Consider the following 27,354-nt stretch of genomic DNA (forward strand, 5'->3'; position numbering starts at 1 on the left):
GCAGACAGTCTGCTGGGGAATGGAGCTCCAGCAGCCCCACAGCAGTGGGGAACCCAGCCAGGGTAGGGGAGCCCCAGGGTGGAGCCCTTCAGGAGTCAGGCTCCCTCTCCATGCAGCCTGGGGAGCCTGAGATCCCCCATCTGGCAAATTCTCTCATTGAGGACTACTCAGGTCCCAAGAGTGTCAGACAGGGGATGTACAACCCCCACCCCCTTTCAAAAATCTACATCTTTATTTTTAATTCTTCTGGCAATTGACCATTTATAGCTAAATTCAGTCAAATGACTTCAGCTCCATTTTTCAAGACACCTAATAAGCATAAGCCTTCCTTTAAGCATGTGAATGGTAAATGGTTCTATTAACATAATTAAAGCTAGGCTTGTACTTCAATAATTTGATGAATCCAGGTATGTACTTGCTCATTTTTAATAATAACAAAGCAAATTCAATGTCCTATGCTGATTAATTGAAAAAATAGCTTGATTATAAAAATTAAGAATAAACAATTTAATGAAAGAGAAGGTCATGCTAATACAAAGTTAAAGAAATAATGCTCATCTAGGTGGCACAATAAATATTGCAAGTTTTAAAAGACGTTTTGGCATATTCTTTGCATGTTAATTACGTGAGTATAAAAATATGCTATGCCCATAATAGAATTTCTGATGCATTTTTTGTTCAGGCAAAATATTATATTTTGTAATCTTTAAAATAATTAGAAAACTATACAAGACAAAAATGATAACAATCTTTATGAAAAGAAAGTGAACTTGCTAACCCATACTGTGCCTAGGAGCCTTTTTTAAATGTCAAAACTTTAAACTTTCCGCAAATACCTTTTAACACATACAATGATTTAATAGTAACATTGCCCAGCCTGAAGACACAATTACAGTTAAAATCCTGCTCAATCTACTGTAGTTCTGGGCTGAGGCATGCTCATTGTGGACAGAGTCCTTGGGGAATTTGACTATGAAGGTTTAACAAGTCTCTGCTGAGAACATGCATACCACAGTTTTTCAAATTCCTTAAAACTTGGGCAAATTTGGGTAGGTTTTTTTCTCAAGGATGGCAGAGCCCACCTAGCTTTCAAACCTCAGATCTCTGCTCCAAACCGGGAGGGAGACAGAGCTGTTCAAGAAAAGGTTACTAGATTTTACTATCACATGCAAAAGTATGTATTTTCTCTTAGCTTTGTTTCCTGGAAATGGCTGAACAACTTTGGTCAAAATTTTCAAGAACATCCATTCCAAGACAAACACTTAACATGGGCTTGTCAGTCTAAATAGTTAAAGGTTGGAAAAGTTTACAAGCAACTTATAGTATGTCCATATAACAGGAAGTATGGGCTACTTTAATAATAGGCTGTGAATGATTCATCTTGAACATCTTGTTCTATGAGCTGCATAAAATGTTTATAAATAACTGAAGTCAACCAAAGGTCTCTCAAGTTTTAGCAAGAAGATTAAAACAGATTTTATTTAACGCACTCCTGGTTTTCTGTGCCTGTAAGTGATGACCTGGCAGCAGTGGTTTTAAGAGGTCAGTAGTATGTCATTTTCCTCTCTTCAGATGGAAGCTGTCCACTGCATTAGTGCATCACACTTTGTGGTGTTGGCACACTACAGAGCGCCAGCTGCCTTTGTAAATAGCTAAGGGCTAATGATGTTGGACCTTGTAGAAGCGAAGGGGGAGTCTTTCCACTGACTTCAATGGGTATAGGACCCAGAAGCAAGATTTAGCTGGGTTTGTTGTATACTTCGTTGGCACAGGCTTTTCTTAAATGCCCTCGCTTTTAATACCCTTAATAAACATCACCCAATAGGGATGGCATGTCTGAATTGCTGTTGCCTCATCCTTTAGTCACTGAAATGTAATGTGCTGTTTTGACAGAGCTGCATGGGATTTTTGTTCCCCTGAGGAGAGTTGACTGGTGTCCATAAGAGACATTTTCAGATGTATTGTGCCAGCTGTTTGCAGACAGAAAATTTGCTCCTGGTCTTTGTTTTACTCAGAAACTGTCGGGGGTTTTATTTACAGCAGGTTTAATTGTGCATGTTTTTATTGATTGAGTTTGAATAACACCCAGTAGGTTGGATATTTTGCTGGACCTTATCTGATCTCCGAGATTCATGGGTCTCCACGCTGATGCTGTTGCCAAATTGGCACCACCACCTATTACAACTCTGAGACAGTCCGTCTCACTGTAGCTCTCAGCAAACCACTTTCAGGAATGAGGAGTTGAAAGCATCCTGACATCCAACCTGCTGCCCATTGCTTCTTGTCCTATCATCAGAAATTACGGAGAATATCTTTTTCTCCCTCCTTTTATGTACCTGAAAGCTGTTATCATGCTCCCCCACCCCAGTCTTCTCTTTTCCAGACTAAACAAACCCATTTTTTTCAATCTTCCCTCACTGATCATGTGTTCTGGACCTTTAATCCTTTTTGTTTCTCTTCTCTGGACTTTTTTATTTTTTCAATATGTCCACATCTTTCCTGAAATGCGGTACCCAGAACTGGGCAGAATGCTCCAGTTGAGGCCTAATCAGCTCAGAGTAGAGTAGAAGAATTACTTTCTATATCTTGTATCAGAGGCAGAGCCATGTTAGTCTGTATCCACAAAAACAACAAGAAGTCCTGTGGCACCGTATAGACTAAAAGATTTATTGGCGCATAAGCTTTTGTGGACAAAGACCCACTTAATCAGACGCATGTGACAAAGTGGGTCTTTGCCCTTGAAAGCCTATGCTCTGATAAATCTAGTATTCCATAAGGTGCCACAGGACTTCTCGTTGTTCCTGTGTCTTGTTTACAATGCTTCTGTTAGTACATTCCAGAATGAATGTATTTGCAAATGCTTTTGCAACAGTGTCACACTGTTCACTCATATTTATCTTATGCTCCACTATGAGCACTGTATCCCTTTCTCCAGTATTTCTTCCTAGACAGTCAATTCCCATTTCGTATGTGTGAAACGAAATTTCTTGTTCCTTCCTATGTGGGGTATTTTGCACTTTTCCTGGATAAATTTCACCCTCTGTACCTCGAACAATTTCTTTGTCTTGTCCAGATTTTTCAGAATTATAACCCTATCCCCCAAAGCACTTGCAACCCCTTCCAGGTTTCTATCAACCGCAAATTTTATAACCATACTATGTCATTTTCTAAATCATTGATGAAGATATTGAACAGAAACAGTCCCAAAAATGACCCCTGTGTAACCCCACTTGTTATGCTTGTCTAGTGTGATTATGAGCCATTGAGAACTACTGTCTGGGAATGGTTATCCAACCAGTTGTGCATCCACCTTTGTTTATTCATGAGAAGGCCAAGCGTGGCTGTATCAAATGCTTTACTAAAATCTGGGTATATCATATCTACCACTTCCCTCTTGTCCACAAGGGTTATTATCTTATCAAAGAAAACTATCAGGTCAGTTTAACATGATTTGTTCAACTCTGTGCTGGCTGTTACATATCACCTAGATGTTTGCAAATGGATTCCTTAATTATTTGTTCCATTATCTTTCCTGGTATAGAAGTTAATCTGACTGGTCTATAGCTTCCTGGGTTGTCATTAGCTTTTTATTTCCCCTTTTTTGTGTTCTGTAATCTCCTGTCTCCCGTGACTTTTAAAAGATAATAGCTAATGACTCAGATATTTCCTCAATCAGCTCTTTGAATATATCAGGACACATTTCATTAGGTCTTGATGACTGGAAGACAGCTAACATGGCTAAGTAACTTTAACTTGTTCTTTTCCTATTTTATTTTCTGAAACTACTACATTTTCACCGGCATTCATTATCTTAGGCATCCAATTGTCTCCAATATTCTTGGTAAAAACTGAAACAAAAATGTCTTTAAGCACACCTGTCATTTTCACATTTTTGGCTGTTGGTTTTCCCTCTCCATTAAATCATGGCCCTATCTATGCTTGGTCTTCCTCTTGCGTCTAATATATTTAATGTATTTGTAGAAGATTTTCTTGTTACCTTTTACATCTCTAAATAATTTGAGCGCATTTTGTGCCTTGGCTTTTCTAATTCTGTCCCTGAATATTTTTGTTGTTTGTATTCATCCTGTGTAACTTGACCTAGTTTCCACTTTTTATAGGACTCGTTTGATTTTGAGATCATTCAAGATCTCTTCCTTAAACTATGATGGTCTCTTAGTGGTGTCTGAGCTCCAATTTTATGGTTGAAAATATAAAGACACACTCATCAGTATCCAGCTGTTGGGCTTGCAGTGGTGATCCCAACACAGGAAAATCACTCAGTAAATAAATGACAGTTTGTCCTGCACAGGGACTGTGGAATAAGACCTTTCCACTCCCCCAGCACTGCTACCATCTAATCTGACAGGATATTAATATTAATTCACAATTCACAGACCCTTTCCTTTCCTTCTCATGTAAAATGTCAGACTGTGGCATAAAAGTGTAGGGAAAAAAAATCTACAATTAATTTTCTTGGATGATTCCAGCATTTTCTAATTTTGAATGGAATCACTTGCAGTATATTGGCATCTCCACTATCAATATATTACAAAGAGAGCAAATAGTCGCAGAGGGTAACCATGTTTGTCTGTAGCTTCACAAATAACATGCATCTTAAAGACTAACAAATTTATTAGGTCATGAGGTTTTGTGGGTAAGACCCACTTCTTCAAATTATTGGATCAGACAATTAGAATCTAAAATATATGTATCAGGGAGGGGTAGGAGAAAGAAGACAGAAAAGGGGTTACCTGTACTAATAGGACCAGTAGAGTAGCTAAGTGCTATGAGAACGTAGAAATCTCAGGTCCCTGATCCTCAAAAGATTACATAAAAACTATTTATACTGACAAAGAAACTGCACAGAATATAGCCATTCCTCAACATTTCTGTTTGCACGCGTGCTTGCAAATACTGGATACAATTGTGGCATTATGTGGCCATTAGACATTTGAGAAAAAATGTTTGCTAACACTGGTTTTGCAGTAGCCATCATGCTGTCATAGTGGCCCCTATTAAAAATGAAAGGACTGAATGCCTGACCATGTTAAACCGTCTATAAATTACTTTGGCAGCAGAGCAAAGCCATTGTATGTCATCAGATGTAGGTCTTGCCAGACAAATCATGATGTGATAGAAGTATACACAATACCTGGCACTGTTTTGTAAAGGAGACATTCATGATGCCATGACTTGTAATGATACAATCTGTTGATACTAGAACTGGACAGGAACTGGATTTTCTTTCTCATGGTAAATTCTGGGATTCTGATATTTTCCATTTTGAAATAGAGCCAAGAAGTTTTGAAAATTTCTCATTAAAGAAAACCTGAAAAAAACATTCATTTTGGGTTGATGAAAATGTTTTTTTGATACAATCTAAATATTTTGTTCTGATTTTGTCTGTTTTAATTATGCATTATACTGTATATTATAAATTTCCAGAACAACTTTTTGACAAAAAAACTTGAAATATTCTTTTGCAAAAAAAGCTTGATCTTATTGGGATATTGTGTTCCAGGTTTTTTGGTTAGGGGTGAGCTCCTGGCCATCCATACCATCAACTATCAATGACCTGGAAGAAAACATAAAACTGTCATTAATAGAGTTTGCAGATGACATAAAACGTGGGGAAGTGGTAAATAATGAAGGGGGTGGAAAATTGATACAGCTTGTTCTGGATCTCTTGGTAAACTGGATCATCATCGTCATCAACAATAACCATGGGCTCAGCACGCATTGGTGTCTGATGCCACCCTCACTCTTTCCTTCCATCTTTCCCTGTCCAGTGCAGAGTGGCTTAGTTTCTGTAGACTAGCTCTGCACCAATCTACTATATCATCTATCCATTCTCTGTGGGGTCTGCCTCTCCTATTCAAACTGTCCATTATGCCAAATACCAGGGTCTTGCTTTTTGATGCATTGTTCATTCTGCAGATACGCCTGAATAGCTGTAAAGTTCCATTGTATCAGCTTCTGAAGTAGGTCCTGTTTCAGCTGTATCTTCCTGTATAATTCCTCATTGGTGACGTTCTGGATCCATCCTATTCTCTGGATCTTTCTATAACAACTCCTCTCAAATGTCAATATCCCTTTCTTTGAATCTTTCGTTATCATCCATGTGACACATCCGTACAACATGCTGCTGTACGCACACATTTTTCAAGATACTCAGCTTCATTCCTGAGCTAATCACTTTGCTTTTCCAGATCTTAGCCATTGCTTTCAAAGTCATTCTTGCTTTCACTATTCTAGTCACTATTTTCTTCTTACTGTCTAGATCATATGTTATGTTGCTCCCCAAATATGTGAACTTCTCTATGTTCTCTAGTTCAATCCCATCGACACTGATCTTCCTTCCTATTTCCTCATCTCCAAATGCCACTGTTTTTTTTTATTTTATCAATGTTCATAATCAGTCTGCACTGCTTCCCGTCCTCAATTAGCACTTGCAACATTCTTGGTAGCTTCGCTTCATCTTCTTCAGTGATAACTACATCATCCAGCAAAACACAAAAGCAGTCCAGCAGCACTTTAAAGACTAAGAAAATAATTTATTAAATGATGAGCTTTCATGGGACAGACCCATTTCTTCAGACCATAGCCGTACCAGAACAGATTCAATATTTAAGGTACAGAGAACCAAAAATAGTAATAAAGGTTGACAAATCAGAAAAAATATTATCAAGGTGAGTAAATCAGAGAGCAGAAGGGCAGAAGGAAGGGTGGGGGGAGTCAAGAATTAGATAAAGCGAAGTATGCAAAAGAGCCCCTATAATGAGCTAGAAAATTCCCATCCTGGTTCAAACCATGTGTTAATGTGTTGAATTTGAATATAAAAGAGAGTTCAGCAGCCTGATCATTTTATATACCTCCCTGGTCTTACACTTGCCATATTACCTCTCTGCAAGCCAACAATATGCATTTTAAAACAGGCAAATATCCAGATATGTATCTCAGAACAAAAAACAATGTGTAACTTTATTGTGAGAAACAGGAACTCTGAAGAAGTCTTGGGTGTCATGGTTGTAGTGGATAATCAGCTGAACATGAGTGCCCAGGGCAATGTTGCAGCCCAAAGGGAGAATAGATTCTTGGCTTCATATGCAGGCATATCCAGAGTAAGCACCGAAAGGTCATTTTACCTCTGTATTTGCCACTGCAATACTGTATTCAGTTCAGATGTCTACAATTCTAGAACAATGATGATAGCTGGAGATGATTCAGAGAGGAGCCAGAAAACTGATTAAAGGATCAGAAAACATGCCTTATAGTGATAGAATCAAGGAGCTCAATGAGGAAATGGGTCAGAGGTGACTTGATCACAGTTTCTAAGTACATATATGGTGAATATATATTTGCAGTGGCCTTTTCAGTCTAGCAGATCAAGACATAACATGATCCAGTGGCTGGAAGTTGAAACTACAGAAATTCAGGGTAAAAACACAATATACATTTTTATGAGTGAAGATAAATAACTATTAGAACAGTTAGACATGGGCCATGGTGACTTTTCCATCACTGGCAATTTTAAAATTAAGACTGGATGTTTTTTCTACAAGAGATTCTAGTTAAGAGGATTTTGGGGGAAGGGGGAGAGTTCTGGAGCTTGTATTTACATTGGAGGTCAGACTAGATAGTCACAATGGTCTGTTCTGGCTGTGGCATTCATGGCTGAGCCAAAAGGTATGATTCCCAACTCAAGTTAATGAACCTGCACCAGCTCTACTCATGGCATCATGCTACAAAATAGCTGGGTAGCTCAGTTACCAGGCAGCACCTTGGGTTAGGTGCCCAAGCATGCACCCAGATGGTCCAGTCAGTATGTACTCGGTCAGCCAGCTAGAGCTGCCTATGTAGCTACAGTGACACTGCTATTTTTAGAATGTTAGTGCAAGGAAAGCTCACACAGGCATGACACCCTCTCTCTCAAATGTAGACCTGTCCTGTGAGTCTAAACCAGCAACACTCTGCTATGTCTCAGTCTAGTTAATCCCACCTCTACTCGCAAAACAAACCAGATCAATGAACAACAAGAAGTCCTGTGGCACCTTATAGACTAACAGATAATTTGAAACATAAGTTTTGTGGGCAAAGACCCGCTTTGTCAGACCAAGGAAGGACAGTTCTGAGGTACCTCATCTCTTCACATTCCTGGCTGACACAGCAATTCTAGCAGACCTCTGTAGGGCAGACCTGACCTTAGTTTGGATAGAAGCTATGAAAGGATTACAGAAAACACAAGAACCTAAACTGTCTAAAGCAGTGGTGGCAGCTGTGAATGACTTTGGTAAAGTACACAAGGGACACCACCAAAAGCCAGACTAATACACCCTTGTGCAGAGATGCTATGGAGGGGGGTGTCTGGTATGATAATGAGCCTGGAATATCAAAGAAACCTGAAAAAAACAGTGCTATGATTCAGGAAAGAGAGGAGGAATGATGACAAGAGACTCCTGAGATGATAGGCAGTGTCACTGACCAGCTGCCTGTAAAGGATGAGAGGGGACAGATATAAAAGTCAGCTTGCTTTCCTGTAAAGATACACAGAGGATCTGCTCAGACTGTACTTCGCAGTGGTAATGATCAGATACATTATGCGTTTGTTTTCATTTTCTTTTACATTGATCTCTCTGTTTTTAATACAACTTCTTTTTCGACAGTCCCTGAGTTTTGAGTCTGGTGTTGGGAATAGGCAGTTTTGAAGAAGTGAAACACGCTTCAGCCTGCTAGGCATTCTTGGGCGAAAGGGTCCAAACTAAGGAGTTCTCTGAGGTGTAGTCCAGCCAATGCTGATGAAACACTGACCCATCATAGATGAAAAGTAAGCCGAGACTGGGAAGCACAACAGTTGCTCACAGCAGAAGTTAAATTTACCAGTCTCCAGCAGTGCTCCCTGGAAGCTGAGTGCTTTGGCGGCCACCCAGGACATATCCACGTGTTGCCCAGCAGATCAGGAGAGTGTACACAGCCACCCACAGCAGGCAGCATGTGTTTCTATTGATGGTACACATGCCTTGCTGCACATAAACTTTAAAACACATGGCTAGAAAAAAAATAGAAGGATCATTGAACTACAGTGATCATAATTATTTTGTATGAAAAACTATAGGTCATGTACCAGGACCCTGTTGCACTAGGAGGTAATCAAAGAGATGGAGCTTTTCCCAAAGAGCTTATAGTCTGAATACAACATATGAGACAACAGATGGGCTCAGACTGATTCAAATGTGTTGGTCACTCAAAATGTCAGAAATATGTTCTATATCCATTCTCCAGTGCAAGGAAGCGCTTAAGAGGTGATTTGCCTTGATCATGTGACTATCTCAGGCCTATTCACATGGTTTAATTTAAGTTAGGCATCTGCTTAAGTACCTTGTTGAATCAGAGCCCTAGCAAACATACTGATGCTAGAGCATTTTGAAGCAATACTGTAGAATCGTGCAGTACATGTGTTTTTAAACATCATTGCACCTCAACCCCCTTCCAACAACAAAACTTACTACGCATCCCCTGGGCAGGGGGCCTAAACCCAAGACGTTGGGGGTGCTAGCCAGAGCTGAAGTTATGGCCACAGTCAGTGGAGCTCATGCTTTGTCTTTGGCCCAGGATACCAGCAAGTCTAGGCCAGCCCTGGTGACTCATGCTGGGGTCCTGACCCACATTTTGAGAACTGTTGGTGTAGTAATAAAGTTACATACCACATTAATACATGTTTACGGTATGTGGCCACTATCTTTCCTTGCTAGCGATAGACTTAGGACACACAGGCCATGTCTACATGAGCGGCTTTTCCCGGCAAAACTGGGCTTTTGTCAGAAAAAAACACAGAGCATCCACATGCAAAATGTGCTTTGTCAACAGTTGGCCGATAAAATCCAGTACTTCCACTGGCAGCATAATCCACCTCTCCCCGTTCAAGTGTAATGCCTCTCTCAACAGTGTTCTGTTGACAGAACAGCCCTCTAGACAATCTGGGGCCCTTTTGTCAACAGACAGCACTTTTAGTTCAACTGGCAGCCCTGTTTTCAGCACTTCAGGTCAGCTGTCCTGTCGAGAGAGAGCTGGGCACTCTCGCTGCTCTCTGTGAACAGAGCAGTTTGCTCATTCCATCTGCTTTTGTGCGTAGAATTGATCTAATGACAGAGGTCCTGCCAGGAAATCTCTTCTGACAGTGACATCTGTCGACAAAGGCTTTCTGCGTAGACACGGCCACAGTGTGGCATATGTGACTTGCTCTCTTATTTCTCAGGCTCTTGGGATCACAGCCCTTTTCAACAAGACGAAATCAAGCACAATCAACCCTGTCGTGTGTATTAAAGGCCAACACATCTATATATCTAGAGGCCAACACATCTATATATATCTAGATATTTATATATCTTATGTACCACCCAGGTAGTCACTTGAGCTCTACTGGGTGACAGCCTATACCTATGGAAACACTGTTACATTATTGTAAACCATACAAGTTTAGACAGACTGTAACAGTGAGTGAAGAGTTAACATTGAATAAGTAAGGAAGAACTCAATAATTATTATTTACATAATGACATCAGCTATAGACTCAATGGCTTAATGTATGTCTTGAGGTGTTTGGTGACATTATAAATCACTTTCGCTCTACAGTTTAATGTTCTTCATGAAATTGTGCTACTTAATAATTTTCAATTGCTCACAAATTATTCTATATATTTTTAATGTAATATGGGGAAAAACATAAAATGGAGAACATTTCACTGTTGGTTGAAAATGTGTCTAAAACGTTCCAGGAATAATTTTTTGGGCTTCCAGTAGTTCTCACCACATTATTTGACATCACTGATTGATTTGTGTGCTTCTGAACCTTTCAGTATTCTCTGTTAGGATCAGCTTTTAACACATTGAATACTTCCACAACTCTCAGAAACAGCATGTCTCTTTGGGCATTTCTCTACCCGGGAGGAGCTGTGTCCAGCGAGCGCAACTCTGGGAGGAGCCACCAGCCAGTCAGTGCAGCCCTGGCCCCCAGGAGGAGATGCTGCTGGAGCAGCACTGCTCTCACCACCCTGGGTGGCCCAAGTGAGCTCCAGCGCTGGTCCTGAGCCCCTTTCCCTGAATCCTGCACTCCCAACACAGCTCTGACTCCTCCACCCACATCCTCTGCCATGAGCTCCCCCTACACACTGAACCCTGTGCCGTGAGCCCCCATCCCCTGACATCACTCCAAAACTATCAACCTGTCCTCGCTTCAGAACCCTCCCCTCCCTGCACACCGCCTGCAAACCTCTTAGCCCCCATCTACATTCCAGCCCCCACACTCAAACCCATACAATGAGACCCAATGACCCTGTGCCCTGAATCCTCCACTCTGCACCCTCACTCCAGCAACCTCCACCTTGAGCCACCAACCCTTCCAGATCTCTAACCTCATTCCTACTCCCCTACACCACTGCCCTCAGCTCCCACAGCCCCAGACTCCTGCCCTGAGCCCCCACCCTCTCTCTTGAGCTCATTTTGAAAAAGCATTTTCCTTTAAATTAAAAAAACAAATGACTACAGTAAAGGTCCCAAGCGATGTGAGGTACATTTGTTAGCATAGATACACACATACACACTACAGTAGGTTACAAAAGCAGTCCAAATTACTTCTCCACATAATGGGGATATTGTAGAACTTCTGCCAATATCTTTAGAGTAGTAATAACTAGCATGTCTTTTGTTCAGTAGTTTTTATCTCTAAAAGTAAAGTGCTTTGCAAAAGAGATCCATATTAATACCACTAATTTTACAGCTGGGAAAGCAGAGGCCCACAGAGATTAAATGACTTGCCAGCTGGTTGGAGAAGTGCTGGGAACTGGACCCAGGTCTCCTGAGGCCTGGCTAACCGGACAATCCACTAGAATCCTGCAATGTGGTCTGGCTATAATGCACCCAAGGGTGCTGAGGGAACTGGCAGACATCATTGCCGAGCCTTTGGCCATTATCTTTGGAGACTATTGGAGAGCGGGAGAGAGCCCGGATGATTGGAAAAAGGCAAATGTAGTGTCCATCTTTAAAAAAGTAAAGACAGACAATCCAGGGAACTATAGACAGGTCAGCCTTACCTCAGTCCCTGGGGAAATACTGGAGGTGATCCTGAAGGAATCCATTTTGGAGCACTTTGAAGTGGAGAAAGTGATCAAAAGTGGCCAACATGGATTCACCAAGGGCAAGTCCTTCCTGACCAATCTGATTAGCTTCTATGATGAGGTCACAGGCTCTGTGCACATGGGGGAGTCAGTGGATATACCTTGACTTCAGCAAAGCTTTTGATACAGTCTCCCACAACATTCTTGCCCATAGGTGAAGGAAGTATGGATTGGATCCATGGACTATAAGATGGATAGAAAAATGGCTTGAAGGTTGAGCCCAACAGGTAGTGGTCAATGGCTCAATATCTGGATGGCAGTTGGTTACAAGCGGGCTGCCACAAGACTCGGTTCTGGAGCTGGTGTTGTTCAACATCTTTATTAATGACCTGGATGAGGGATTGGATTGCACCCTCAGCAAGTTTGCAAACAACACAAAGCTAGGGGGAGAGGTAGATACGTTGGAGGGTAGAGATAGGATCCAGAGTGTCCTGGATAAATGCGAGGATTGGGCCAAGAGAAATCTGATGTGATTCAACAAGGAGAAGTGCAGAGTCCTGCACTTGGGATGGAAGAATCCCAAGCATTGTTATAGGTTGGAGACCGACTGGCTAAGCAGCAGTACAGTGGAAAAGGACCTAGGGGTTATGGTGGATGAAAGGCTGGATGTGAGTAAACGGTGTGCCCTTGTCACCAAGAAAGCTAACAGCATATTATGATGCATTGGGAGGAGCATTTCAAGCAGATCTAGCAAAGTGGTGTTCCCATCTATTTGGCACTGGTGAGGCCACATCTGGAATATTGAGTCCAGTTTTGAGCCCCCCACTATAAAAAGGATGTGGATGTGCTGGAGCAGGTTCAGTGGATGGCAGTAAAAATGATTAAGAGGCTGGAGCACATGACCTATGGGGAAAGGCTGAGGACTTTGGGCTTGTTTAGTTTACAGAAGAGAAGACTTAGGGGTGATTTATTAGCAGCCTTCAACTTCCTGAAGGGGAGTGCTGAAGAAGATGATGAGAAACTGTTCTCAGTGGTGTCTGATAGCAGAACAAGGAGCAATAGTCTGAAGTTACAGAAGGAGAGGACTAGGCTGGATGTTAGGAAAAACTACTTCACCAGGAGAGTGGTGAGTCACTGGAATGCGTTGCCTAGAGATGTGGTGGATTCTCCATCCCTAGAGGTTTTTATGTCCCGGCTTGACAAGGTCCTGGCTGAGATGATTTAGTTGGGGTTGATCCTGCTGGAAGCAGGGGGCTGGACTAGACGACCTCCTGAGGTCCCTTCTAGCCCCATGATTCTATATGTCTAACCAGAGATGTAGCAAGCTACTGACTTTGTTGTAATATGTAAAAAAAATCTCATCTTATTTTCTTATACAGTTACATCAGTTAAGTTCCACAATAGGAGTGTTGGCAACCGGGAGAGAAGGGTGACAAGAAATAACTAGACCTTCTGCAATGGCATTTCAAATGCCCATCAAATTGGCAATTATGAATTGTAGCTCTAAAAAGGCTCAGAAGTTAAATGCAGCAGGGCATATTTTTTACTAAAGTAATGTCAACCAAATGAGAAGGCAGCAGGCACTGACTCTGACAGCTTGTTGCTATCGAAAACACTGGCTATGATGCCTTCTAGAAAGGTTTTTTTTTGTTTTCTTTTGTGTTTTAATAGAATCATAATTCCTAACATTGTGTAATGTTATAATTGACAGGCTAGTAAATTGCTTGTGATGTCAGACCCAGGTGAGGACAAGGCACCTAACCTCACCCTATCTTGGAGAGATGAGGTGGATGAGGTAATATCTTTTATTGGCTCAACATTGCAAGCCAGACAAGCTAGTAAATTGATAGTTCAATAGCTACAGATTATTTTGTTATCAGTATAGCTGTTGATGATCTCTTTCAGACTTCATGGAGTCTTGTAAGGTTTCCTGTTGCAAATCAATTAAGTTTTCCTGTTGCAAATCAAGTATGTAAGTATTAGAAATGTCTACCTTACCTGAAAAGTGAACTTTTACTTTATAGCCACATGTTGAAAAACAGGATATGGATCAGATCTGGGCACTTCTTAGCAGTGTTGAAGAGTCCTCCAGTCTCAGTGGTTTCACTAGGAGTACAGTATGCAGAGCATGTGGCATTGAGGAGAAATTAAATAAACATTAACATTTAAATGTAAATAATGCAATGGGACTGTTGAACAGCTCTTTCCTGAAGAGAAGGGGGAACCAAATATGTGCTTTACACATGAGATCATGCTTCTTCAGTAGAAGCCTGCAATGTTTATTCAAACCATTACTATTCCTGAACTGGACTACTACTGCTTCAGGCCACATTTCACATCTGGTCACCTCACTATCAACTGAAAACAACTCAATTGTCTTTTAGTCCAGAAGCACAGGGGGCTTAATCGAGCCACTCAGTTTTACAACTTTACACAGTCTTGATCAAAACTGGCTAGAAAAATTATTTCCCTATGAAATTCAGTGGTGATTTTGCAACTGTGCTCCCATATCATAGTGATTAGCGCAAGTGCAAACCTTTAGATCGGGGTCAGTAACCCACAGCTCCGGAGCCGTACGTGGCTCTTTAAGGAGTCACTTGCAGCTCCAGGTTCTGCCACCACCAACTTCTCTTGTGGCTCCCTGCCCTGCCCCAGTTGAAATAATGGAACTCAGTTGAATTGGTTTAATGGCCAGCAGGGTGGTGGGAGGCATTTGGCTGTTAAACCAATCAAATTGAGTTTCATTATTTCAACTGTGGCAGGGCAGGGAGCTGCCCACACTGCAGGAGGGAGAAGTGAGCAGGAGAGCTGAGGGGAAGGGCAGCCAAGTCTGCCCCTGACAGAGCCAAACAGCTCTGCTGAGAATGTGGGGGGAGAAGGGGTGAGGAGAAGTGGCAGCACGCATGCACAGCTGGAGGAACTTGTGCTTAAGACATGTTAATCCTGGGTTTGGGGCTGAAAGGGTTAATCTTGGGGATGGGGGGCACATTTGCAGCTAAAAGGGGTTTAGTCTGGTGGGGGGGTGAAAGAAGCTTAAGCTTTCTAACTGGTACAAATCACTGTGGGTGCACTGTTCTTAAAACAGGGGTAACAAAAAGTAGGGTGTGACATTATTTATTGTCTCTTATTCACATGCATTGCAGCTCTCGAAGTATTGATTTGGTAACTGAATTTGAAAAAATGGCTCTTCTCGCTATTTTGGTAGCAGACCTCTGGTTTAGGTAAACTGAGGTCTATGATTACGAGTCGTCTTCCATGATTGATCAAGTACATTAGGAAGATATATCTTTGGTTTCATATTTTGTCTCTGTGGATCCTTTTCCCCTGATAATGGATTAGTTCCAAAGCAGTTTTGCTAAGTTGTTTACTAATAGATTTTTAAAAGTGCTGTTTCCTTCCATAAAGAGCTTCACACAAGTGGATTTATTACTAATGCTGATGTAAAGGTTAAGAATTAGTAGCTTGTTAAAAGGTTAGTTATTGATGATCATATGTTAATGAGTATTTGTTTTGAATTTCTTTTCCAGTTACAGATACAGACAAATTCCTTTCAGTATCTTTTTCTCATAAGTAAAAGAGAATTAAGGTCCTGAGTCTCAGTCTGGTCTCTTTAACACCACTCTAATTTATTCATATTTATGGACCCTACAATTTTGCTGGAGTATTCCCAAAAAAGCCACAGAATAAACGAGATTTAGGTCTTAAATATTGAAGAAACTTTTAGAAGTTGAAAGTACTTTTTAAATATTCCATCTTAAAATCTGTCTAGTTTATCTTGATTTATTATCTTGACATGAATTGGACACAAATGATTTGGCAGTTTAGTCTGACCAGGGTCAGACCACTTGATTTCTTTTACCTTTCCTTTTCTTTCTGGCAACTCCTAGAAGAGTGAATGATTTTTGGTTGTTAAAAATAGCTCCATTTTCCTGGTAGCCTGAGATGCTTGGCAGATTTCAATTTCAGCTTGAAATTCCTGTACCGCCACTTATTTCCTTTGCACTTTATGAACCTTTTAAATGTTCAGATTTATTTCAATTTGTCAGTCTATACTCAGGTGTAGGTCACAACCCCCAGCTCAGAGTTTGTTTCAGTACAGGTTGAACCTCTCCAGTCAAGCATCCTCGGGACCTGACTGGTATGGAATGAGAGAATTTGCTGGACCACAGGAGGTCAATATTGTTTAGTAGCATTACCAACATTTTGACTGCTTACTGAGCTCTTAGAGGACATTTAGGGATATATTAGGGATAAGTAACAGCACAGAACACTGGTAGCTGTAAACAAACTTCATGGGATTATGGGAAACTTGGCCACACCCATGATAAAAGGCATGAATATGTTATCCCTTTAGCATAAGTACACTGCAATATTACAAAGGTGAGGGAGTTAAATTTGGGCATGTAGAGCTAGGCATTAGCATGAATACACATTATAGTGTCATGGACTATGATCAGCCAAGCTACCATGTAGTGAGGGCTAGCTTTCCACCTTTGACATGTTAACTCTTCACTGTGACCTACCACCACTCTTTGAACACTGGGGAACCTAGATCATTGGACTCATGTGGCGCACATGAGACAGGGCCGGTCCTGTGCCCCATATCACCATGTTCCCAAGGCTGTGAGGGTATAAGCACATGACCAAACTGAGGGAATAATATCAGATACATCTCTAATACTATTTTACTGCTATCTGTTTATGAAGTTTCTATCTCTTTTCTGTTGTTGTGGATTGTTTTAATTAAAATATCAAGGCTTTCCTTTGTCCTCCATGTGAATGTCCTCCCCATATGCCCTGAGGTTCTCCATAAGATATTGAATTTGACAGGTTTAATTTACAGGTGCCTGATTCTAGGATGAGAACTCCAGCTCTGAATAGTATCAATTGGCAATCAGCACAGTTATTATTAACTATTAAAGGAGTTGGGCTACAGTGGGGCAATAAGTATTTTATTAATCTATATTAAAATTATGCATAGATTAAAAGTATATCTGTTCAACATATCCTTTTCCAAATCTTCAATCTTTTTGGACACCTTTGATTGCAAGCTCTTCTGGAGGGATAAGAATTGTATATTGCCCTGAGTAGATATTGCTATGCGTCAGCATACGAACAACAAAAGTAATAGTACCCAACCATTCAGTCAGGTCATTAAACAAGAAAGTTCTCAATTTCAATCTCCACGTAGAAATGTTATTGTGGATCATTAGGAATGATTGCTTAAGTAGTACAGATTGTAACAAAATATATCACTCTTGTAAATGGCAAATCTTGAAATCATAAGAGAATTTCTTAATAGACTACGTGCATCTGATGAAGTGGGTCTTTGCCCATGAAAGCTTATGTTCAATATAGCTATTAGTCTATAAGGTGCCACAGGACTTCTCATTGTTTTTCTGGATACAGACTAACATGGCTAACCCTCTGATACTTTCTTAATAGGGACTCACAAGAAGCGTATAACCATCATCTGGTAGAAATAGGCATTTTCCCCTATGGTTTAAATACCCCCATTTAACATGACCACAGAATAGATTAATATAATAAATGGTCAATAATTTTGAGTAAATTTAAAGAACTCGATCTTCATTGGACCATCAACATTTGTGACTGCCTAATCAAACCTTTCATCTTAACTTCAAAAGCTGAATGAAATTTTTTGACAATACAGTTTTCTATCAGCAAAAACAGTGTGACTGAAATTAGCGTATTCCATGGGAATGTATCGTTTTCAGCAAGAGAGTGCTTAAATGAATAATTTCTTTCTCATTTGTTTTGATAGTACTGAAATATTAGTTCTAATAATAGCAGTGTTTTATTTCAGTAAGGTAAATGTTTAGTATTAATTTATAATTTTGATTAATTTTGTTATTACCTTAACACACTGCAATGTTTTATAATACAAATATTTTGACATTATGTGTATGACATTTTCATTTTACAGGGAAAAGTGATTCTATGTGATCAAAAGTAAGTATTTGCCTAGCTTCAAATTGAAGTTTCTGGAAATTTCCATTTTGTAAGAAATTTTGTAAGAAATGTAGAAAGAATTATGCTTTAAAGACCCTACTGTTTAAATGACTAATTCTTTAAAGAAACTAAATCCTAATTTAAGAACCACTAGCAGTTACTTTAAAGGATAGACTTCTTTTCCTTTTAAACTTCTGACCTTGGATTTACATATCCTAGATCCTACAAAAGAATCCGACAAGAATCCCGGATCCAATTTAATCTGCTGTTCAACTGGCATAGGTGCTGTTTACTTGGTTCATTCCTCTTAGATGATCTTTCAATTCCCCCCTTTTTTTTTTCCCAGGTTCTTCTCCGAAAGTTGATGATCCGTGCGTATGGCTGGATCTTCAAGAGATGCTCTCATTTACAGGCACTTCCTTACCCTTACAGACATCTAGAGGAAGAAGTATAAAGTCTTACCTTGCCTTTGACCTACCTCTTAGAGTACATTGTTTGGACAAGTATGACTTCTTTGAGACTGAAGAGAGGCTATAGACTTTTGTGTGGCAGTTTTGGGGAATAAAGAAAACATCCGGAGGTTTTCATGCAAGACTAAGGTATGACTTACACAGATTCTTCTTTCACAGATATGATTCACGTTTCAACCACAGTTTATATAAGCTGCATATATTATTGGCTAAGAGTCCTCCATGCATAGCTTTAAAATGACCCTAATTTTACTTCAAGACATTCTATTTCTCTTTGTTTTCCGATTAGTATGCCCCCGTGAACACTGGCATTCATCAGTAGTAATGTCAGATAAACCTGAACATTCCTTTAAGAAGTCATTTTTATATATCAAACATAAAAGAGAAAACTTCTGTAGCTCTAGTTTTCTTTAGTTTGTCCTTGGTTTATGTTACAGTTGTCCTTGATTTCCATCACATGAGATTTAGAAAAGTGTAGTTATATAAAGCAGCAGAAATATAGCACTTTAAAGACTAACAAAATGATCTATTAGGTGATGAGCTTTTGTGGGACAGACTCAGATCTGAAGAAGCAGGTCTGTCCCACCAATACTCATCGCCAAATAAATCATTTTGTTAGTCTTTAAAGTGCAACTTTTCTGCTGCTTTGTTTTGTTGGAGTACAGACTAACATGGCTACCTCTCTGCTACTATTGCACAGTTATATGTAAGTGTAAAAACAGAAACCCGCTCCAAGCCTTTTCCAAAAAGAGGATTAGCAATAAAGAAGAAAAAGTGCTGTTCTTTCGCACCAAAACTCTGAATATACAACCAAAAGTGACTTACTCCATGTACGCACTATGTATATTATTAATTAGCTTCCTTCTGGAACCTCTGCACAAAAAATCAATTTTTCCCAGGATTTTTTCTCTTTGTTATAATAAGTAACATTTTGCATTTGCTGGTCCTGTAATAAAATGTGTTTTGAGGTATTTTTATGAAGTACCAAATTAAATGTTTCAGCTTAGTGAGCTGCTCAGCAAACATTTGAATGAAAACCTGTGCTCCAAGCTTAAAAATAATTCTTCCATCTTATATTTCCAAGCACTCTATGAAGTTGTGACAGGCTCCCAGTCAAAAATAATCCATTTTTTTCCAAGTGAGCTGAGAGTGATCATATCTCTTTTTCTCAACTGCCTGTTTCTTCTCTTTTCTCTTTTCCCTACTGCATTTTTGTGGCAATGCCTCGCTGGAGCAAACAATTTTAATCTAGGATCAAATTGCCTTACTACAGAGCCTGTGGAATCTTTGGACTTTTTAAGAGCAGGGTAGACAAACACTTGTCTATATCAGTGGTCTATATCAGTGGGCCCCAACCTGGGGACAGTGGAACCTCAGGGTATTGAAGGGGGTCTGTGAAAAAAAATAGAAGATAAATAAAAATGATCATAGGAAATAAGATTTAAATAAATTGCAGTTACAATCAATTATTATTTTAAAAGTAAATATCGTCCAAGAATGTTATTAATTGCTGTCCCAAAATCTATGTTGTGGTTTTCTTTTTCATGGAATGAATTGTACACAGGGGCTAGAATTGGCTTTGATGGGTCCATGAATGGTTTCAGGGGGTGATTGGGGTCCACGAATAGGTTGGGGAGGCTACTGGGGATCTGCACTAGTGAAAAGGTTAGGAACCACTGGTCTAGATAATATTTAATTCTGGTGTGAGTGTGCTGGACTAGACTAGAAAATCTCTTGAGTGTCCTTCCAGTCCTACATTTCTGTGATTCTCTTGGTGGCGAAACTCAGAATGATGTTATGAATGAAACTATGGGAAATATTGCTAGAAAATGGTATGTAACAGTCACAAATTCAAGAAGCATAAAATAGCACTTACTCTGTTAGTTGCATTGCTCACATTCATTCTCATAGTGGTTATTAAGCAAAAAAAAGAAGAACACTGATTCCGAGTATGCAAAATATAATTATTTAATTTTGCAAACTAATCTCCATAGAAAATTTCACAGAAGTGATGGGCCACTAACCTGTATTATGGGTTATGGTTACTAAATTAACTGACCTTAATGCCAGAAAAGACTTATGATCAGCTAGTCTGGCCTGCGAAATACTGGGCTTAAAATCTCACCTTGTTATTTCAATATGAAGTCTATCACTTCTGCTGGAGCATTAATATTTCAGAACACAGTTATGTGTTGAGATCCCTCGCAAATGTTGAATTTTGTAAATACAGTACAGTACTGTATGGCAGCTGCTCCCGCCTGGAGCCCCGAGGAAGCCACAGCAGCCAGCACTTCAGCTCAGGGTCCTGGGGGAAGGGGGGGCTGGTGGCGCTCCTGCCCAGAGCCCCCGGGAAGGAGCAGCACTGCCCAGAGCCCTGGGAAGCAGCAGCTGTGTGCGCTCTCTGTCCCGGAGCACTGGGAAGCGGCCGTTTGCAGTCACTCGCAAATATTTGAATTCGTGAACCTTATGTTCACGAATGTGGAGACTCTACTGTACATCAGTTATTAAGCCTGAATCATGTTAGCCCCAATTAAGGTAAACAGTGATATGCGCAAATCCCTAAGAAGTCAGTGGGACTTATGCACATGTGTATGTCCTTCAGTCTTTCCAGAATGATACTAATATGAGTGTAAAGAAACAGAGTGATTATACTGTTCATTTATTATTTAATAATATACTTTTAAAATTAATAAACAAAACAGACATCACAAGTGCCCACAAAATAGTTATGGAATCAATTAACTGTCCAGCAGCTCTTAAAGAACATTCAAATGACTTTACGGAATTAAATACTGCCTGTCAATTAAAGGCAGTTCATATAAATTGCTAATACTGAATTAGCTATATTAATTGTCTTGAAAGGTTATTTCCTCTACAAATTATAAAGCAAATGAATAAAGAGCAGATAGCTAGATAGCTAGATAGGTAGATCATACAAATAGATTGGTAATCACAATTAGAGTGGTAATACTCTACCATATAAACTTTAGTAACAGAGAGGTAGCCGTGTTAGCATGTAAAACTTTGTACATGATGTGATGTTTTGTGTGCGTGGCAATCCTGTAGAAAGTAGCAAAGGAATGATTACAGTCATTATTCTGGCAGGAAACAACCTTGACTTGCATATGTTCAAATCTCACAAAGAATCTTGCCACAAATCACAACACCTTTTCCAGGTAGTACATTTGGTCCATCTATAGGCTGTTTATCTCACGGCTGGATCTCAGTATACAGGCTGAATAGCTGGGCCCCTGAACAAGTGACTGAGTTAATTCTGTCTGTTGGTACTCTGGTAAGGACACATGGCTCTGATCTTTAGTGCTTTGATCAACCCTGCTGTTTGAAGTCTGATTCATTAATTGCTCCTTGGCACAGAGGGACAGAGCTGACCTAAATACAGAGATTGCAAAAAAGTCACTTGCCAGGTAAACTCCAAGGCCACAAACAGAGGCAACTAATGGGAGTTTCAGAGCAACTCTGTCGGGAGGAGAGTGTGAGGCTTCTTTTGCAGGTTCAGCTACATGTACAATTTCAAGGATACCAGGGTATCCCAGAGAAAATGATGACTTCAGGAAGCTCAGTAGCATGAGGAAGGATAATGGCTAAGCAATCTTCATTGAGCTACTTCCTGACCCATGAGCTAAGACAGAAAATAATAGAAGCAAACTGCTGGCTAGGTAGATGATGTAAGGTGGAAGACTTTAATTTTGTGGAGATTGGTTCTCTTTCTACTGAGATGTTGGCAAAATAAACTATACACCCTCCCCTGTTCACGAAAAAATCTCCATGGGGATAGGCTGGCTCGAGTAGTTACGAGGCATGAAGCTTGCAACAAAAGGGAATAGTCAAAAGAAGGAAGTTATGAACATTAACCACAAAACTGAGATTTTGAGAACAAAATTAATAAAGAACAGAAGAATGTCAAGAGCAGAAATTCTATCCAGCAATGTTAGTAGCCAGAGTAATGAATAGGAGGAACTGGAATTGCTCATTCATGAGCATGAATTTGATCTAGACTGGTATTACTGTGACCTGGTGGGATGATACCTAGAATTGGAATGTGAACATGTATAGTTATAACTTATTTAGGAAGAACTGAATGGGCAAAAGGAGAGTGGGAATGAAACTATGTACAGAAAGGCATTAGCCATTTTTAAGTCACTGACAACTCAAAAGAAAGAGACCCTGAATACTTATAGATCAACATCCTAAGTAATAAAGAACAAAATGGGTTACAAGTTAGTGACTACTACAGTTCACCAAATCACACTAGCCAACAGATGACAAATCACATTGTGTGATCCTGAGAATCGTCAGCTTGAATGCCACGTGTTGGATGTTTTATGCTGCCAGTAATAAAAATCCTTACACACTTATTATAGTTGACAATTTCCTGACTAAAAATGTATTGCATCCAACACAAAGGAATTCTGTTTTTAAACCTTGTCTTGAAAAATAAACAACAATAGCAACAGGTCTAAAATTTAACTATACAAATTAGGTACAAGTGATCACACATTCATTACATTTGTGATATGCAAACTGATGGAAATCAGTAATATTAAAGGACCAATTTCACAAAGCTGGAAACAATTATGATCCAAATCAGCCAGGAAGAAGGTATTAGTGAGAAGAAATGGGAATGAAATTGACAATTATTGAAGAACAATTTACTAAGTGCTCAAAAAGTCACAGTCAAAAAAGAAGGCTGTACTGGTTAAAAACATCCTGACATAGTTCAGAGTGGAAATGCGGACAGCTATGAAAATATGCATTATACGAGACAAATTGAAGAAAGGAAAGCCAAGAATAATAAATACAAATCAGAAGCATGGGAATTTTAGTAAATTGATAACGAAAGCAAAAAGACCCCATGACCACCACCGAAAAAAAGAAAAAAACAAAAACCCCGCCTGTGGCCAACAGAATGCATGACTATAAGGTGCTTAGGTACATCAAGAACAAAAAGAATCTATTAGCATATGGAAATGGTAGAATTGTCAATAATAGTGCAGAAAAGGCAGACGTATTCAAAATATATTTCTGATCTGTATTTGGGAAAAAACAGATGATTTCATCATATCATATGACTATGACTCATTCCATTCTGATAGTATGTTAGGAGCACATTAAACAGCATCTACTAAAGTTAAACATTTGAAAATAAACAGATCATTGTAACTTTCATGAAAGAGTTTTAAAAGAGCTGGCTGAGAAGTATGCTGGACTGTTAATATTAGTTTTAAATGACTTATGGAACACTGGGGAAATTCCAGAATGCAGGCGGTAGCTAGTGCTGTGGAAACATTTTAAAGGAGATAAAAGGGATAACTCAGGTAATTATAGACCTGTCAGTCTGATACCAATTCTGAGCATGATAATGGAGCATCTGATATGGGACTCTATTAAAAAAAAGAATTAAAGACATGTAATTAATGCAAATAACCATGTATGCATGGAAAAGAAGATGCTGTCAAACTATAAGTATCTACAGAGGGAAAAACATTCAATCCAGCACAAGAAAGGTGTAATATAATCCAATGGCTGAAAGTTTAAAGTTGATACATTCATTCTGGAAAGAAGGTGTCAGTTTTTAACAGTGAGTATAATTAATGCTTGCAATAATTTAACAAGGGATGGGGTGGATTCTCCACCACTAAGAATTTCTGTTAAATCAAAATTGAACATTTTTCTAAAAGATCTGCCTAGGAATTATCTTAGGAGAAGTTCTACATCCTGTGTCCTATATGAAGAAAGACTAGATGATTACAGCAGTCCCTTCTGGCCTTGCAATCTATGAATCTCTAAACGAGTAGTTCTCTAGCTTTCCACTCTATTGTATCTCTTTAAGGAGACTGACTGATGTCTGAAATACTCTGTCCAGTTCTGTTGTCCACAGTCCAAGGAGGATGTTTATGAATTGTAGAGGGTTCAGAGAAGATTCTTCAGTGGCCATTTTTCTAAGATGCATGCTCTTGTTCTAAAGGGATTATTTTGGGGAAATGTGATGGCCTATGATGATCACAGTAGTGCTTCATGGGCTGGAACTCTGTAGGTTTGAACTGGCAGTATAGCAAATAATGCTGTACTACAGTGTTAACCTGGCCATTTTGCACATATAATTGCATATAAAATAATAAAGTGAGGCTGTGTTATTTAATCTTTGCCATAGAGTATTCATGGTGGGGTCAAGTTCACAATTTGATGGAAATCTTGGTACCAATTTGGGTCTATTGTAGGTCCACTGAGATCATGGGAGTCATTTGTGAGACAAAACTTGATCCTGTAACTTTTGGAATGTCCTCATGACTTCTGAGTGTTTGATTTCTCAATCATAACAGGGTGACAAAAGTTACTACATTTACCTATACTTGAAATAGTACCATACACTCAATGGGGCTGACAGACGTGGCTGGTCCCTGAGCAAGAGGGGGGAGCAGCTCTGTGCTCCTGCAAGGAGTGGAAACTCAGGAAGAAGGGGCAGGGCTGGGGGCAGCCAGCCCTCAGCACTGCTCAGAGCATGCTATGACAGGTCCCATCCCCACTCTGTCAGCCCTCCGAGCTGCCTCCAGTGCAACATGTGGTGCTCTAAAGGTGATTTAAAGGGCTTGGGTCTCCAGCTTCTGCCACCTCTGTGGTAAATGCAGCAGCAGCAGCCAGAAGGCCTGGACCCATGTTCCTTCTAACTCTTCCATCCAGGGCAGAATACATTTTGCTATATGCACCAAGCAGGTGTGGATGTGAACCACCAGTAGAACCACATGCTGCCCACTGTGGGTGGCTGTGGGCCCTCTGCAAGTAAGCTGGGCAGTACCCTGAATCTCTCCTGGGCAGCCATCAAGTGCTTCAGTTATGGGGAACCCTGCTCCAAAGCCCTTGGCATCACCCAGGCCCTGGGACAACTACCTCTTTCCTCACCCCCATCTCCTTATTGGAGGGCCTGTGTATGCTGACAGAAAGTAGCACAGCTACTATTTCCAAAGCATTGCTATATATTTCTAAATTTCAGTATAGTAAGATGAGGCATGTAAAATGGCTGAAATTTCAGTTGAGTGCTAATGCAACCAAAATCGTGCTACCAGGTTAGAAGCACTAATGAATTATGTTTCATATCAGGCTCCACACGGAACATGCTTTCAGGCTTTCTTTCCAATGATTTATATGTCACTTGACTTTTATCTTCTCTGATAAAGTAGACATCTGCATACATCTTCCAGGACATAATCATAATAAAAAGTTAATATTACTGCTAAAAATACAGGATTTTGTTTTGCTAATGGCACAACTGGTTCCCATGGCACGAAATTAGACACTACACCCGGAGGAGTATTTTGAACTACAATAAAATGAAATAAAACTCTTTTCAATGCTATTGGCAGAGCCTAATAAAATGGCTCATACTAAATTGCCTTTGATGCATCTGTACATAGAAATAATTATGCAAGTAATATAATACCTTATGGTTATGGATAATTACAAGAGTAATCATGTTTGTGTCTTTTTCACACAATTGAACATTTCCAAATATGCTGTCAGCCAAAACTTGAATTCCACTTTATTAAAAAGCAAAGTATCAAAGTAGCTAAAATTTTGGGATCAAACCTTTCCCTTGTTAACTATGTGTTCATGTTAAACTAATGGGAAATGGGAAAATTATAGGTTCACATAGAACTTACAAATCCTTACTCATGCAATTAGCCTCTTCTTCTGTGGAGCTCTGAGCAGTTGAGAATCTGAACCAGAATGCCTGAAACATCTCCTTGGAGAATGAGCACACCTAGCCTTGGTTCACCCTTCATTTCCTTCCTTGAAAAAGCAGTTCTTATTGTTAGCCTTTCATTGCCTGCCAAAGCCTTGTGGCCCCTTACTGCCTCCTGGGTGCCTTTCTGGTAGCTTGGTGTGCTTCCATTGCCACCCCAACTCTAGTTATCCTTCAGTCAGGTCCCCTTTAACAAAAGAACAGTCTCCAGTGGTATTCTAAGCCCCACTTTTTTAATTCGCTCTTCACAATTCTCCTCTGACTGCCAACAGCTAGTCAAAAACAGAACACAAAATCCAAAACAAGCCAAGTTTTTCATCAGCTCTTTGAACTGAATGTGGTCTCTCTTTCTACCAGGCCCAGAGCATAGTTATCCATCCATAATGTGGCTTCTTTTGAACTTTTCCAGTCTGTCTTTGACTAACTGTTGAAAGCCTGAGGAGAAGAGTGAATTAAGAGATGTGGGGTTAAAAGACCATGGAGACTGAATTTTTTTATAAGGGACCTGGCTGAAAGAAAAATAGACATAGGGTAGACGAAGAAGCCCCCCTGACCTTTCTGCTTCCAACAGTCTCAACTATTATCTCAGCAACAACTTTTCTCTGCAGCTGCCTGTGGATTTTAGAGAGGTAGCACCTGATTCCTCTCACCTGGCACTGACCTTGTAACCAAAGCAGGCCTAGTTCCAGACTCCCCACCCTTCAGACAAGCCACCCTGTCACACTGCCATCACAAACCTTCACTACAGACACTGCCACCACACTTTAATAGGCTTAATTTAACCAAAGCAAAACAGAAATAGAGTCTGTACCAAACAATAGGCCGTTATTTCACCTTTCTCCTCCACATTCTCCCACTTCCTTCCTTTGTTTATTGAGAACCCTTCCTGCGCTAATATAGATGGCAAACTACTAGAGGTAAGGAACTGCCATTTTTTATTTGTCTTTAGGACACCATAAACATAGTTGGTACTATATCAGGAATTCACCACAGTACACTGGGACAGAATCTCACATCTTGCGTATATCGATTCAGAAATATA

The 27,354-nt window shown here is 39.9% G+C and overlaps 1 protein-coding gene across 1 annotated transcript in view; it reads right to left on the reverse strand.

The window, feature by feature from the left end:
• Nucleotides 1-27,354, reverse strand: part of ZNF804B (zinc finger protein 804B) — a 451,105-nt gene that overhangs the window by 151,838 nt on the left and 271,913 nt on the right. The window lies entirely within an intron of this gene.

This window comes from Carettochelys insculpta, chromosome 2, assembly GCF_033958435.1.
Source record: "Carettochelys insculpta isolate YL-2023 chromosome 2, ASM3395843v1, whole genome shotgun sequence".
NCBI lineage: Eukaryota > Metazoa > Chordata > Testudines > Carettochelyidae > Carettochelys > Carettochelys insculpta.